The sequence below is a fragment of the Astatotilapia calliptera genome, chromosome 20 (assembly GCF_964374335.1).
Source record: "Astatotilapia calliptera chromosome 20, fAstCal68.1, whole genome shotgun sequence".
Lineage (NCBI taxonomy): Eukaryota > Metazoa > Chordata > Actinopteri > Cichliformes > Cichlidae > Astatotilapia > Astatotilapia calliptera.
Window position 1 is genome coordinate 25627718 of NC_137441.1, and position 15034 is coordinate 25642751.

The 15034-nt window shown below is 40.7% G+C and overlaps 1 long non-coding RNA gene across 1 annotated transcript; it reads left to right on the top strand.

The window, feature by feature from the left end:
* Positions 1-10032: 10032 nt before the first annotated feature.
* Positions 10033-12848, top strand: LOC145423047 (uncharacterized). Its single transcript, XR_013904165.1, has 2 exons — positions 10033-11241; positions 11323-12848. It is a non-coding gene; the product is annotated as an uncharacterized LOC145423047 (long non-coding RNA).
* Positions 12849-15034: the final 2186 nt, after the last annotated feature.

A 15034-nucleotide genomic window follows, 5' to 3' on the forward strand; every position in this document is an offset into this window, starting at 1 on the left:
TAAAGTGCTGTGGTGTTTTTAGCCCAGTCCAGTTTATTGTCAATGTGTACTCCAAGGTATTTATAGTCCTCCACAATGTCAACACTGACCCCCTGGATTGAAACAGGGGTCAAGTGTTTCCTGGTCTTCCTGAAGTCCACGATCAGTTCCTTCATGATGCATTTATATTAAAATGTACCCATCAGTAAGTCTAACAGCCATGTGTGATCATTTTTACATGTCATGTTTTTTCAATAGGAGGATTTGCAATCAACAGCCAGAGCAACCTTCAGTTAACCAAGCTCATCTCTGCTGACATCTTGTGACATTCCTTTAAGGCATCTCTGGGCACTGATGGTGTATACTTCAAATTACAAAGGCTATGAAAAAGTATTTCACTGTAGCACAAAGTTTCAGCAAATACGGGCAGTGCATTATCATCAATATAAAGTTATTTTTTTTATTGATATAATAATTATTTCATGTTAGGCAGATAAAAAAAACTTGAATGCACAAAATGCCAGCAGCCATACATGCCCATAAGATAACACTGACTTTACCACCTTGACAGATGATGTAGTATGCTTCAGCTATTGCTCTCCTTATCAGTATTTTTCCTCTTTCTATCAATCGTGTATAAGTTAATCTTTATAAACTCTCTGTACTTTCATTTATGAAGACATCTCTTGATTGTAGACTGAAACGCCTACCTCCTCAAGAATTTTCTTGGCTTAGTTAGATGTTGTGAAGTTTCTGTTCTGAACCATTCATCACTTTGAATCAACTTTGGCTATTAGGTCTGTTCATTTGACATACAATAACAAGGGAATGGGCCTCACCTTGCCATGAAACTACTTGTCAGTTAATTATTAATTACATTTGAGGGACTATGTATAAAAATGGCTCAAATCCCTAAAAATTTAATTTAATCTCTTTGTCAAACCCCCTTGAATTAAAGCTGAAGATCTGCAAAACTACAAAAACTGTTACTTTATCCAGCAAATTATGGACCTAAGTACATTTGACACTATTACTTGTACTACTCCTTGATGTTTCCATATTTAATATAATCTACAAGATGAACTGGCAAATTTAAATCCCATTAAATAACCTATGACCTATACCACGCATTGGGGAAATCCCAACACCAGCAAAACTTTTATTGTGTTTTATATCACCAATTAGTTGTTTCTGTGGTATTCCACTGAGTAATATTTGTAGATTTAGCACATAGGGCAGAGAGATCCTCATCTGTGTCATCTAAAGTTGCGCCCTCCAACTCCCCTTTAAATACAGGACAGATGGCTCCTGTGCAAAGAAAGCTGTCTGAAGTAAGAAGGAAGCACACACAAACACGTGCACCCACACAGACACAGCAGCAGGTAGACTTAACCATAGGTCTTATCAGGTTGCCCCAGCTGTGTTGCCAGACGCTAGCCTCTGCTCACCGTCTGTCTGCCATAGTTAAACTGGGGGTGTTTAAAATTAGATTTAACATCGATCATTTCCACGGCCTGAATAGGGCCTGGTGTCAGAGGGTGGCAGGGGCAATCCCTCACCCACCGTCTGTCTGTCTTGCCTTAACACAACATCAGTCAGTCTTGGGAGAGATGGAGAAAGGAAAACAAGTAAAGGAAGATAAAGCAAAGTTGTCCAACTGAAAAAGGGGAAAAGCAAAAAAGGAGGGAAGAATCGGTGGAACAGGTGACGAAAATAAAGATGAAAGGAAGAAGACAAGACTGTAGAATAGATTGTAGCACCTTATTTCTTTTTTATCCTTTAAAAACAGATAAGGTACATGAAGAGCAAATAGAGATTTGTTAAGTTAAGTTTGAAACAATTCTGTTAATTTATTGCATTGTTACTGCTCTTCAAAGAATAAGACTGCAGTGGTGGAGGCTGCAGGTTCCTGACAGTTGTGTCATTTACATGACTTATTTGCATGGTAATTGTATTTCATGCTACGTTTCCCTTTATGCAGTCTTACCACCAAGGTAGAGGAGGAAGCTGATCTGCATATTAACAAGCTACATGGTAAGTAATAGCGACACAATTTTGGATTATAGACTGAGTATATATTCTGTCCCTGGATGTTTTTACCATATTTTATCTGAATTACTTACATTCTTACACTATGTGACACAATTTTTTTAAATTATTTTTATTATTATTAGGACAAGATATTGAGATTAATTGTGCTTGGAATCTGCTGGAGCCATTCTTCCAGTTTTGGGGTAATAGCTTCTCATGTTCCTGTTACTCTGGACTTTACCTTCCTTATCTGCTCCAGTTATTCCTTCAGCCCCTGGTACTTCTCTGTTTTCCTATACTCGTGTTGCTGTGTGCTGGAATTCACACATCTGTCACAATTATGGTCTTCTGCTCCTTTTTAGCCACCACTATGTCTGGTTGGTTGGCCACCAGGTGCTTGTCGGTCCAAACTCAAAGTCCCACAGGCCCCGTTGTTCTCAGCCACCCTTTGTTGTGTCTCCCATCAGGACTTGGGAACTTCTAGACCATATGCACAGATGTTCCTCCACACTATCCCAGGCATTTGGTTGTGCCTCTTAGTGTATGTGGTCCCAGCATTCATCTTACATCATGTGTTGGATAGTCTCCAGGGGACCTTTGCACAGTCTGCAATGTGGGTCTTATCTCCTGAGCTAGACTGTTGCCTCTATGGACCTGGTGCTTAGGGCTGTTCTTATCCTGCCATGATTAGAACCTCTGTACTTTAGGACGGACTTTTGGCAGGATTTTTTTTAAGTCTGCCACTTCCTTTTTCTGTGGATGGTACATCCCATGCAGGGGCTCGGTCATCCATGATGGTTTCTCTTTCTGTTCTGCATCACCATCTGTCTTCAGCTGCCTGAGGCATTCTTGGAGCAGCTCATCTCAGGAGGCCATCTTCCTGATGTGTTTGCAGATGGTGCCTGTTTCATCTTGGATTGTGCAACTGATGGTCACTAATTCTCACCCTCCCTCTTTCTTTTGATAAAACAGCCTGGACTTCGGGTGACCTCTGTGCATTGCAAGACATTTTTGTGCCTTGACATCAATGGAATCTGTGTCCTCCTATCAGTCCATCATCTCAGTATATTCTACATTTAACTGTGACTTGTGGAATTGCCTTCGAGTTTCCACAGTCAGTCCGAATGAGTTCCTAATGAATGTTATCAGTCTACACTTAGCCTTGTACAGTGCCAAGCACTCCACTATCCATTTGGAGAGCACTGAGTCGCAGGTGTTCTTGAAGTCAATCCAAGTGGTGCTCAGGTTTGTTTGCCTCATCTTAAAGTCATAAAATACTGCTCGGTGAACCAGGATCTGGTGCTTTGGCTCTTTGGTATTATTTCCAATGCCTTTCTGAGCTTTCCTCATATGCTTACTCAGCTTGGTTATTAAGATGCTGTTCTAAAAGTCTGAAAGGACCTTCCATGTTGTGGAGGAGCAGATCATTTTAATAGTTACTACCAACAATAGTTTGATGGTGTTGTACCCTTGTGGGAATCCATTGTGACTGGGATTGTTCTGCCTTGTGTTAGCCAGTTTGGATGACTGCCTGTTGGCAGCAGACCCCTTATTTGTGCTGCCAGACAATCATAGAATGCCTTAGCTTCTTCTGCCATGGATCATGTCATAGCCTGGTGCTGTGCAGCTCATTTATTCTAGAGATTTTATTGTTGGATGTGTGTCTTTGTAAGATCGACTGGTTCTTGCTTGTTGTTGTCTGCTCTAATGTCCACCAGTCGCTTGGCATTGGTCTTGGACTTCTTTACCCCAGATGTTCCCCCAGTATTGCTCAGTCTCAGCTGTGCGTGGTCTGTCTGTGTGCTACTATTACCTTGTAGGTGAGAGCACACCCTGGATGGATATGTGGAGAACAGGCCATTTATTCTCTTGACCTTTGCTTCTCTGGTATCTCTTCAGCATTGTAGCTAGAGTTGTGGCCTTTGTTTGGCACTTTGTAGAGCCTCAGTATTGAAAAGCTTGTTGTATCTTATACGCAAGTGTTTCTAGGTGCTTCCATTATTTCTATATTGCTCACCACCATTACCACTGTGTTATAGCCTCTTTGATCCAACTTTGATAGTACCAGACTCCTGTTGACATTATTGCACTGAACAATTAGGTGCTTTTTGGTTAGTGGGGATTCTGGTTTTCTATTCATAGATAGTTCCCAGATGTTTTGCATATAACCTCTGTTACTAGGTCAGCTGGCACAGTCGCATGTTCCACTAACCTGCTCCTCATCAGCATGTCCTGGTTCTTCAACAGCTGATGTGGGTCTTGTTAAGCTGGACGACCTTTGAGCTGGCAAGCCTTCAGTTATGCATCTTGCATTCATGTTTCTAGTAGTCAACTTCCAGATAGCCTTATTTTACCCACCTTTGGCTGATCACTAATCATCACCTTTTACCTTCTGGTGATTTTAATGTTTTTACAGTTTTATTGCCAATATTTTGGGTAACCTTCGATACATGTATTTTCTGTGAGCAATTATATCAATTATGATATTTTATTCACTCATTGGTTACCATACTTTTAAATGCTTTCCATCCGATATGAAAAGGAACAAATACCTTTTTCTTTCTTAAACAATTTTTTAAACGCTTATGATTCTTTTGTATTTACCGTTTTATACACAGTAAATTTATTTAAAGTCTTTCTAAAAATTTCACATCACTAATAGATGATTTTCTTCTCAATGGAATTTTTAATTCCACATACTTAATGCTTGCAGTGCTTGTTCTTGGAATAGAAGCAAATGTGGAAATATTTTATAAAATTCTACTTAACATAACATAGTGTTACTATGTACTACTGTAGATAGATAGATAGATAGATAGATAGATAGATAGATAGATAGATAGATAGATAGATAGATAGATAGATAGATAGATAGATAGATAGATAGATAGATAGATAGATAGATAGATAGATAGATAGATAGATAGATAGATAGATAGATAGATAGATAGATAGATAGATAGATAGATAGATAGATAGTGTCAAAGAAAGCTCAGTTTGGATTAGTCACTTCTATGCGGTGCCATACCCAGTCAAGCAGCACATCCTTTAATGAAATACACAATGAAGCTTTTCCAAGCATGACATTCTCTCAGTAATGCCATCCATCCACCACATCCTAGTTATGGCCTTGCAGCAGTAATGCCCACTCATTGGACTGTGCTAATACCATCAGCATCCTTGTTATGTTTGTGAGGCATGGCCTTGCCGAATGTGAGGAACATTGATTTTTATATCCCTGCTTCCAGCAAGGTTTGTAGTATCTCTAGTCGTGCACCTGGCCTTGCATCTTTATTGCATTTTTGAGTAAATGCAGTAATTAAACAGTCACTGTTTTTCTGATTGATTTGATCAACAGTGTGATAAATTCTGTCCTTTTCATAGAATAGATGCATAACTCAGTCGCAGTTCAGTTAATTCCTTAAGAGGCTTCCTCATTACTGTCTTAATGGCTGTTCAATTAGAGTTTCCATCACTATGAACTGAAAGTGAATTAGTCCAACACTGTAGACTATGAACTGCAGTTAACTATTTGTACAAAAGGGTCATTCGAGGCGTGGAAATGGGTTTTATTTCGGGGATGAACTCATACGGCTGTTACAGTAATGAGAGACTAGGTGTTTTGTCTGCATATGGACTTACAATAATACAATAATGTATATACAGTATGGAGTCCAAGGTGAGCTGAGGCTTTACATTGTCTAACATACAGGGATCTGTGTTTTATGACTAACTACATTATATGCTAATAAGATTTCCATGATATTGCAAATATTACTATATTGTTAGCATACCACATAGTGAACATTAAGCTTTCTATTTGACAGCACTGTCAGCATGAGCGACATGCAGAGCTGCTAGCAAGGCTTTGTTCTCTTACATAAACACTTCCAGTTCAGGTTTAAGATAATATATAATGTATATAATCCCCAGAAGTGTGTGTGTCAGAGTATACCTGTCTTGATGAGCTGACATGAGCTGTCTTTTGCCATATATGCCCTTTACTGCCAAACAAACATAGTTAATTTTTCCTTTTTTCCCCAATAATGTCTTCTTCCCTCTTGAACCCTTTGTGATATCCATCAATCCTTAACTGTTGAGGGACACACTCATTTCACAGGTCAATTAATTTTAATCAGACTGTGTCAATTTAATCTGGGTTCAAACCGCTAGACGGACACTTTGTGAAAATCTCATTAACCTTCCCATTTCCAATCTGCTCACTTCATCAGTGGGGCACAGCAATGACTCAGACATTTTCAAACCCACGCATTTTCTGTCAGTAAACAAACTCGTGAATTTGGATAATGTCACAAGAAAAAAGATGCCTAAGAGAGGAAACATGTGACCCCCCCGCACACTGACAATGACACTGACATTGACTTAGTGTCCTCCGGTAGGTGTTTTAATAGCAATAACACTGGCGAGAAAATCAATGTGAACTCAAGATAAGGTTATGGTTAAATGATTGCTTTGAGGGTAAGGGGCGACTGCGGCAGCAAAAGAATGGTGATGGTTAATGCAGGATACGTGTGACGGCACTGAAACGCTTGTTAAACAAACGTTGTCCCGATCAGGCCAAAAAAGTAAATCTGTCACACTGCGTTCACGCTGCTCAGACAAATGCTGCTACTGGGATATCTTTTCTTTCACCTGATTTTTTACTTTTATTACTTTTATTTTATTTTTGCTGAATTTGAATGGAAATCTAAGAGATTAATGGGTGGCTATTAACACAAAAATAAGTTGGTTTGCATGGCTATGTTGTGAAACTTTCTGAAGCCAGTTAATTAATTCACACCGACATCATGATGATTGTTTTCCTCTCTCTCTGTCTTGCCAGTTCTCATTCTGGCCACAACTATTTTTGGCTCTTTTCATGTTTACAAGTTAATGCAACACTCTCTATACTCCCCCAGCAACAGCTATAAATACATTGATTGCCAATATAGTCAGACAGCACATCTTAAGAATTATTTCAAGAGAGCATGAAACAGTATTTTAAGTAGTTTTTTGTGCTCAAGCAGACGAGACAGTCTAGTCAAGTATATTACATGGTGTTGTTTTTTTCTTTTGGCCATTTCATCCAATTAATATAGCATTACACGTGGATCATCACTGATTAGTAGATACCATGAGGATGTCGGATCTTTGTGCTAAAATGCCCTCTAATTATTTTACCCCTGTCCCACCATGTGCTTTGATTTTAGTCAGTGTGACAGATTTTTACCAACAGCTAAATCATTTTTAGTGCAGCGTAGGTTCTCTGAGATTAATGTCTCCATTAACCAGCTGTTTGTATGCGTTCTGTTGCAAAACCTCCATTTTTACAATCTGCAAAATCGTGGAGAGAAAGTGTAAATGAGCTTTTGATTGTACAACACTCTCTTTAAGTAAATGAAACAATACATAATTACATTTTAAACATGTGCACGCAGTATTTTGAAATGTTATTATCCCTATTTTTGATATTGTAAATAAACAATTGCTCTCTATTTTATATAAAATGGTAACATTGCAATCATGACTAAGCAACTGTATGCATGCATTATGTGCAACTAATTTGATTTTACAGATGGAAAACCAACATATTTACACTGGCTACACTGTTGTTAGTTATTAACATGGTTATATTACAGCTTTTATTTAGTGCTCCATTAAAATTTACCAGACTTCAAAGCAAAACCCTGCGACACTATAGAAATATGCTGTTGTTATATGGTGAATCTTTAGGCACGACAATTATATCTTGTCAGCTGAGGTTACACACACTTCATTAAGCTTTACTCTCATTCCAACTAATGCTTAGTGGTTTTTATTTTAAAGGTTTCAGTGTGCTTGGCAGACCAAATCGAGTGCACCCAACCACTACGGCCAAGTACTCATTATTTGGACTTCAGTGTCGTGGAGAGCTGATAAGATGCAAACTCATTTGCATGAGAGGCCAAGACACCCTTCAGAAACCATAGAGCCGTGCAGGAAAGCCACTATACTCAACACTGGCCTTTCATCTCTATCTCTATCTCCTTTACTCTTCTATTCTCTTTCTTCCTTCTAACACACACTCACAATGCCAGGCACAAAGAATAACATGCATGCACTGCAAAAAAAGAAAAAGAAAAAAGACAAGGTTGGCAAGAGATTTTATTTGGAATGAAAGCTTATCAGGTTCATTTTACAATAGCTACCATAGCTTGCAGACTTGTAGCAGTATGTTAACTCTTTCAGGACATTTGTTTTGTAAAAAAGAGAAACTGTCTCACTGAGGGTTTTTTGTGGGGGGTTTTCTTTGGGGGGTTCATGATTATTCTCTGAAAAAGGTCATTTTGAAGAATTAAAGAGCAGCTGCACAAAATTTCCCTGAAGTAAGGGTGATCATTCTTGGTACAAAATACAAGACATTACCTGGCTTGTCATTTTTATAGTGTAGGAATATGAAGACACACTCACATACACACAAACACACGCTTGTATGGGTGCTCCTACTCCTGCTCTCACTTTCTCATAAAAGCACTCACTGGCCTTTTTAGTATTCTGATGGGGTTTGTGATTCTCTGTCAACATTTGACTTCACAGGCTGTGGGGATCAGACTCATACAGAGAGAGGCCAACCGCCTGTGGCTCACCACGGCAAAGGACTATTGATAGGGATTACACAGACAAAGGGACAGACTGACAAAATGCCATATAGACGGACACCTGGTCTCCTTACACTTGAAGTGAAAAGACATTTGACGTTAAATAACCTGGATTGGCAGGTACAAAATCAGAAACTGTAAGAATCAACTCCTCTTATTCTGTCATCATTTGAGCTACAGTGGCCCTTTATGGTCAAAAACCACAAGAAAGACGGATGATCAGAAAACAGACAAATAATCTTGCTAATTACAGCAAAGACCTTTTTTATGCCTTGAAGATATATATATGACAAGCAGTTTTTGCTGTGAGGAGCTTAACAGTAATTCATATATATATAGACCCTTTAACATTCATATCACATCCAGTTTGCTTCTGGATATGATTCAGCTGGAGTACATTTATGGCTGACATTAAAATGCGACAGCAGTATACACAGTGAAATTGGATTTCTCTTCCCCTCGCCTAAATGCAGATTGTGTCCTTTACGTCCTTTGAAACTGACAGTAAACATCTCATCTTACTTGTTCACCCACAAGTACCCAACTTTTGACATATATTTTACAATTCAAGCCATGTGTTGGCAGTTTGATGTGTTTTTATCTCTGTGTGTATTTTCTTTATGCGCATTGCTGTTGCTTTGCATTGCCTTTCCAGGTGCATCCTGGGGCATCTGGGAAACAGAGATGGCATCCTGCACATGCGCTCTGCTTTGCTTAGAGAAATATGTAGTGGATTATGTACTGAACACGCTGGTGCAGTAATATCCTGATAGTAGTAAAGCTGCAGAGCTTGTGACCAAATACTGAATATTTAATCTTTACTGATTTAAACTTCTAGTACATCGTCCTTCCTCTGCATCTGCCACTGACGTGTCCTGGAGCAAGGCACATCTTATCTCTGTTGCAGTTATGCCTTCCAGGTGGACTTGAAATGATGAAACATTGTGCTTCTCTCCCTCCAGAGCAAGCTCATTTCTTACTGTCATGATCACAGCTGCTAACTCAGTGCTCACGCTGACCTCTCACATCTGTTTTCATTACCCCAACCCCAGCCTCTGTTTACCTATAATAAGTAGAGCGTAATGGGTAAAAACAATAATGTTACCAGTGCTGGGTCAAGTTCCCCATTTGCAAAAAGAAGAGGTCCCTGAAAGATTGTGGTGGGGGGGGGGAAGTCATATAAATCCTAACTTGCTTCTACTTTCATTTTCATCATCCTGTAGAAGGAATTTGGATAAGGGGTTTTCTTATTCTTACGTATACTAAACCCATGTATCTACTGTATGTTCAGAGTTTGGGTTTAAAATCAACTGGAAGTTCCATGTTTTTACAGATTCTTTTATTTAAAGCATGTTTTAAATGTAATAATTCACCTGGTTGGGACGTTTTAGATGTGCACCTTAAGCCATACCAATACTAATCTATTGCCCTCATCATCTGAATACAGTTCTCTCTGAAGAGCAAAGATTATTGCAGCTTTTTGCTCTTCACTGAGATAAATTTAACACTTAACACGCCTTCAAAGAGTACTCCAAGTAGAGAACCGTTCAAAACGTGTGCTGCTAAGCTTGTTGTGTGCCAGACTGGTGACACAAGTTGTGATCTCTGACTGTAATTCTTGATCTAAATTAGGTTCAGCGAGGCAGAAAATCTCCTGGTAACATTGTCTCTGTGCTACATCCACTAGAAATGCAGATCCTGTTAGCCAGAAGAAAATGTTAGCTGGTCACCTGGTTGCACGATCAGCTGGGTAGTTGTTGGTAGACACATTTCCACTGGTTTGCTCTTGTGGGCTGTTTGATCTGTTGCACACAATTGTGAACATAAACGTAAAAACATCTTGACTCATTTAAGTTTTAGCCATGCACTACTCTGCTATGTGTCATGGTCTCCGTGCCTGCCCGGCCGGCCCCACAAGGCTACATGTGGTTTTCTCTCTCTCTCTCTCTCTCTCTCTCTGCCTGGGTGGAGCTCACTGTGGGCTCCCACCTTTGGCCCACACACCTGACAACAATCAGTTGTCATCACCTGGAGCACTATTTGAGGCTGGAACACAGATCCTCTCATCGCTAGATGATTATACTACAGACGTTAGTGATTCGCCCAGCTCCTGTGCTTCAGTATTCTTGTTTGTGAGTGACTTCCCTTTCCTCTGCTACAGGCTTTCCTCCCCGGACCTGTGACCTCCCTGCCGTGTGAGCGTGTGTGAGTTTGGGCAAGAAGACGTGAGCGAGTGTGAGAGAGCTTCCCCGTGATTCAGAATCAGAATACTTTATTGATTCCCTGGAGTTTGGATTTTCCCTTTACTGTATATATTGTGCACTGGTGCTGTAAATAAACTGTTTATGGAGACGTCAAACCGCTCTGCTCTTGAGTTCCTACTACCAGTTTGTGACACTATGAGTAAAGAAGTGCACATCATCCAGTGTCTGTCATGATCTGCGGCCTGGTGCCTGAGGAGTGGATGGGATGCCCACGCCTACGGGTGTGGCTGTCTCTCCACACCTGAATACCATTCCAGGCGATCATCAGGAGGACTATTTAACCCCGCACGGCCGGCGCTCCACGTCAGTCCGTTAGTCACCATTCAGCGGTAACTTGGCCCTCACGTGAAGGTGGATGTGGAATCTCTGGTTTCTTCTGAACTATGTTAATCCTTCTACTGTGTGCCCAGGTTATTGTTCAGCGTGTTTGAGCCTACACCTGCCCGTCCTCCTGCCCTCCGGATTAGCCACCAGTCATAATCTCCTCCGCCTTCCTGGAGCCCTCTCCCGCGGACCCTCACCCCTCCCTCTTGTGTAGCCGCAGATTTGACTGTGCTAGCATACAATGAGCTTTCTTCAGCACATCAATGGCCTATGTTGCAGTATGGAATTACTTGAGCCCATCATCAACATGATGAGCTACTCTCTTCATACTCGTCCCTCCATGGTTGTCCATTTCAAACCTGTTGTTTGGCAGACACTGTCTTGGTGATCGAAATGGGAGAGGGGCCACCGTTGGATTCATCTTTGAAGAATTCTTCATTCATAAAGCAAATAAATGCTTGTCTTCAAATGATGATGCCAGCTTATTTTCCTCTATGGCAGCGGCGGGGAACTCCAGGCCTCAAGGTCCAGTGTCCTGCAGGTTTTAAATGTGTCCTTGATCCAACACAGCTGAATTAAATGGCTAAATTACCACCTCTGTATGTCTTGAAATTCTCCAGAGGCCTGGTAATTAACGAATCATTTGATTCAGGTGTGCTGTACCAGGGTGATATCTAAAACCTGCAAGCTACTGGCCCTTGAGACCTGCAGTTCCCCACCCCTGCTCTGTTTACTAAAGGTCTGCTTGCTAAGGTTATCTTAAACAGGAGGTCCACTGCAAACCTCTCTTTGACCTTGATGCTGTTTCCACATGGTCTGAAAGAACTGGGTCAACCGTTCTCCAGAATACGGGTCTTAAATGCGTTCACATTAGGTTTGTGGGCTCCCTTCAGGCACATGTCTCCAAATGTTACCCATTCTAAATCAAGGCATTGGACTTTTTTTTTTTTTTTTTTTTTAAATTGGCCCATTAAAGTGACTGCACACCTGATGGACATGGATAATGTCCCTTCCAAGCTGTCACGGTCCTGAGTCTGTGAGCCAGTGTTTTTGTTTCTGTATTACTATTGAACTTTGATTTTGTCATTATTTATCTTTTCTAGTCTTTTGGTGTTCCATGGTTGCTGACTCACCTAGTCAGGTCCGTTGTTTCCTGTTTTACTTTGAAAGTCTGTGTCCTATATCAATGTATTGAGTTTTGCTTCCCCTTGGTCTTGTCATGTCTGATTACTCCCAGCTGTGTTCCCGTTCTGTGTCTCATTCCCTCGTTATCCCTCTGTGTATTTAAGCCTTGTGTTTCCCTCTGTTAGTTGCTGGTTCTTCTGCGTGTCTTCCCCTGTATTTCTGCCATGTATTCCTCTATGTTCCACGTCTCAGGTTTTCATGTTTCAGGTTTCTCGTCACAGGTTTTTTGTTCCTTTCATTATTATTTTGTAGCCGTTCCCAGTTTAGGTTTTTGTTAGCGTAGTTCTCTGCGATGCTTTGGTTTGCATTTTGCCTTTCATTATTAATAAACTTTCTCACAGCTACGGTGTCGCCCCTGCTTGCGTTTGGGTCCAAATCCTTTCTCCTGACGATTTGCCTCCCAGATCGTGACAGTACAAACCAGCCCTAGAGCTCTAGAGCACTAGAGCTCTGGAGGGAAAAGCTTTGGTCTGTTCTCATTACTGCATAATAGTTAACAAAGAATGAGACTGGTGGGTAATGAACAAAACGATTTTGTTTGTATTTGGTGCCTTCAGTAACCCGTGACTCTTGAAGGTTTTGTGGGAGCTTTTCCAGAATTGAGTTGATTCCTCTTGCTGAATTGAGGATGCTCAAACCAGATAGGTAGCCCTAATTTTTTGCTGCATCTACCTCAAGGAAAAGATCAGCAAGCTCTTGAAGATGTCAGTTATCTACGGAGCCCCGCAGGGGACATGGGAGAAAAAAAAGATTAAGACTGACTTTTGCTCGCAAAACTTTTGCGAGATCTCGCAAAACAAACTCGGGATCTCGCAAAACTTTTGCGAGATCTCGCAAAACTTTTAGCCGCATTCTTCCCTTTAGCTCGAGACCTACTACAGCCGGGAGGAACACCGCTTTCCCGGCACATCGTGCCTCGACCTCCCGGTCGGCTTCGAGCCAGCGTCCGAAGAATGCGGCTAAAAGTTTTGCGAGATCCCGAGTTTGTTTTGCGAGATTTCGCAAAAGTCCGTCTTAATTTTTTTTTCTCCCATGTCCCCTGCGGGGCTCCGTAGTTATCTTTATTAGAGATCTTTGGGAAGTTCTCAAGACATTTGAAAAGCAAAGCTTCGATGACCTCTGGAGAACTTCCCGAAGTTCTTATCTAACCGTTGCCACAATCTGTCAAGATCAGCCGCTGGATTATTGACGTAGACTGCTCTCGTTCTTAAAGCATGCTGAAGTTATTCCCCCCTCCAATCCATTTGGTAAGTAAGTCTAGTTCCTCGCTAGGTCTAAGATTTAAGCTTTTTTTTTTTGGAGTTGCGAAAGGTTGACTTCCAACAGTCAAATACTCTGCCGTAAGAAGATCATGATGAGCAAGGAAGGCAGCAAGGTCCGAGACCTCTGTAAAAAATCTGTTTAGGTCTGCCACTGATTTCATGAGGACCCCACTGTGAAATAAGAATGGGCAATAGGCTTTAAGGTTGGCGTGAATGATGGTTGCAGTGTCTTGAAATTGTTGGGGTGTGTGAGGAGAGAAAGAAAGGCTGCAACATAGGTTGGCTGGCATATGTAACACTTTTATACCAAGACTCTGAAGTATTCTTCTTTTCATCTGCTGATGAAAGAAGTGTGCATTGATGTATTCATCAGTGTGTTGTTGTGACACAGCTGGAGATAAAGGAGGGCCAGTGATGATAACATGACTTTTACCATCTTCATTGTCTGCAGCAGTTAATTCTTTATGTGCATTAAGCATTGCAGCAATGTAAGCTATCTCAATTTCCATGTCTATTTGATGTCTGGCAAATTCTGTTCTGCTTCTGCTTTAGCCTGCATTTCTGCTGTATTTCGGCTTGCATGTGATTTGCAAGAATGATGTGAAGACACTGACTTTGCTGATTAATCTTTACACTCTAACCTGACCTCCAGGTTTGAAGCTTCATTTGGATCTGGAGGATCTGACACGTCAGTACTTCACGAAGATGTAGTGTGCATCAAATCCACCATGACATTCTTGATATGGTAAATCTTTTCACTCTACAGAACACCTAACACCACTGAACAAAGTCCAACTTTTAAGTTACAGCAGCGCAAACTGTGAATCACACTGTTATTATTCCATTGGTGATGGAGAAAATATAGAAATGTACTACTATTTGGTCCTCATGTTGCTTTCTCGATTTTACTCGATACGAATTAAGGAATTGACTGGTTAGATTTGTATGTTATTTATCACCAACAATATGTATTAAATCAATAAAATTAGTTTCACTTTGATCGTCCCACAAACTAAAGTGTTTTCCACATCCATGTTATTAGGTTGTTAGTCAGTAACCTGTGTTTAAAAATAAATAAATAAATAAATAAAAAAAGAAACCCCACAAAGGGTAACAGGTATTTAAACCCTTACGGGGGTTGTTGACCCATTATCATTTGGCTCATCACATTATGCCACACGGGCCAGTCAAGCGATACTGACCCATGTGAAAAAAGACATGGGTCAGTATAGCTAGAGGTTTTAGGTGAAACCACTGTGAGACCTTGCCTCATCCTATCATGTTGAGAAAACATGATATTGAGGTCAGCTGATGCAAGATGTGTGTGGGTGTTAAGGCACCTGGGAAGGGA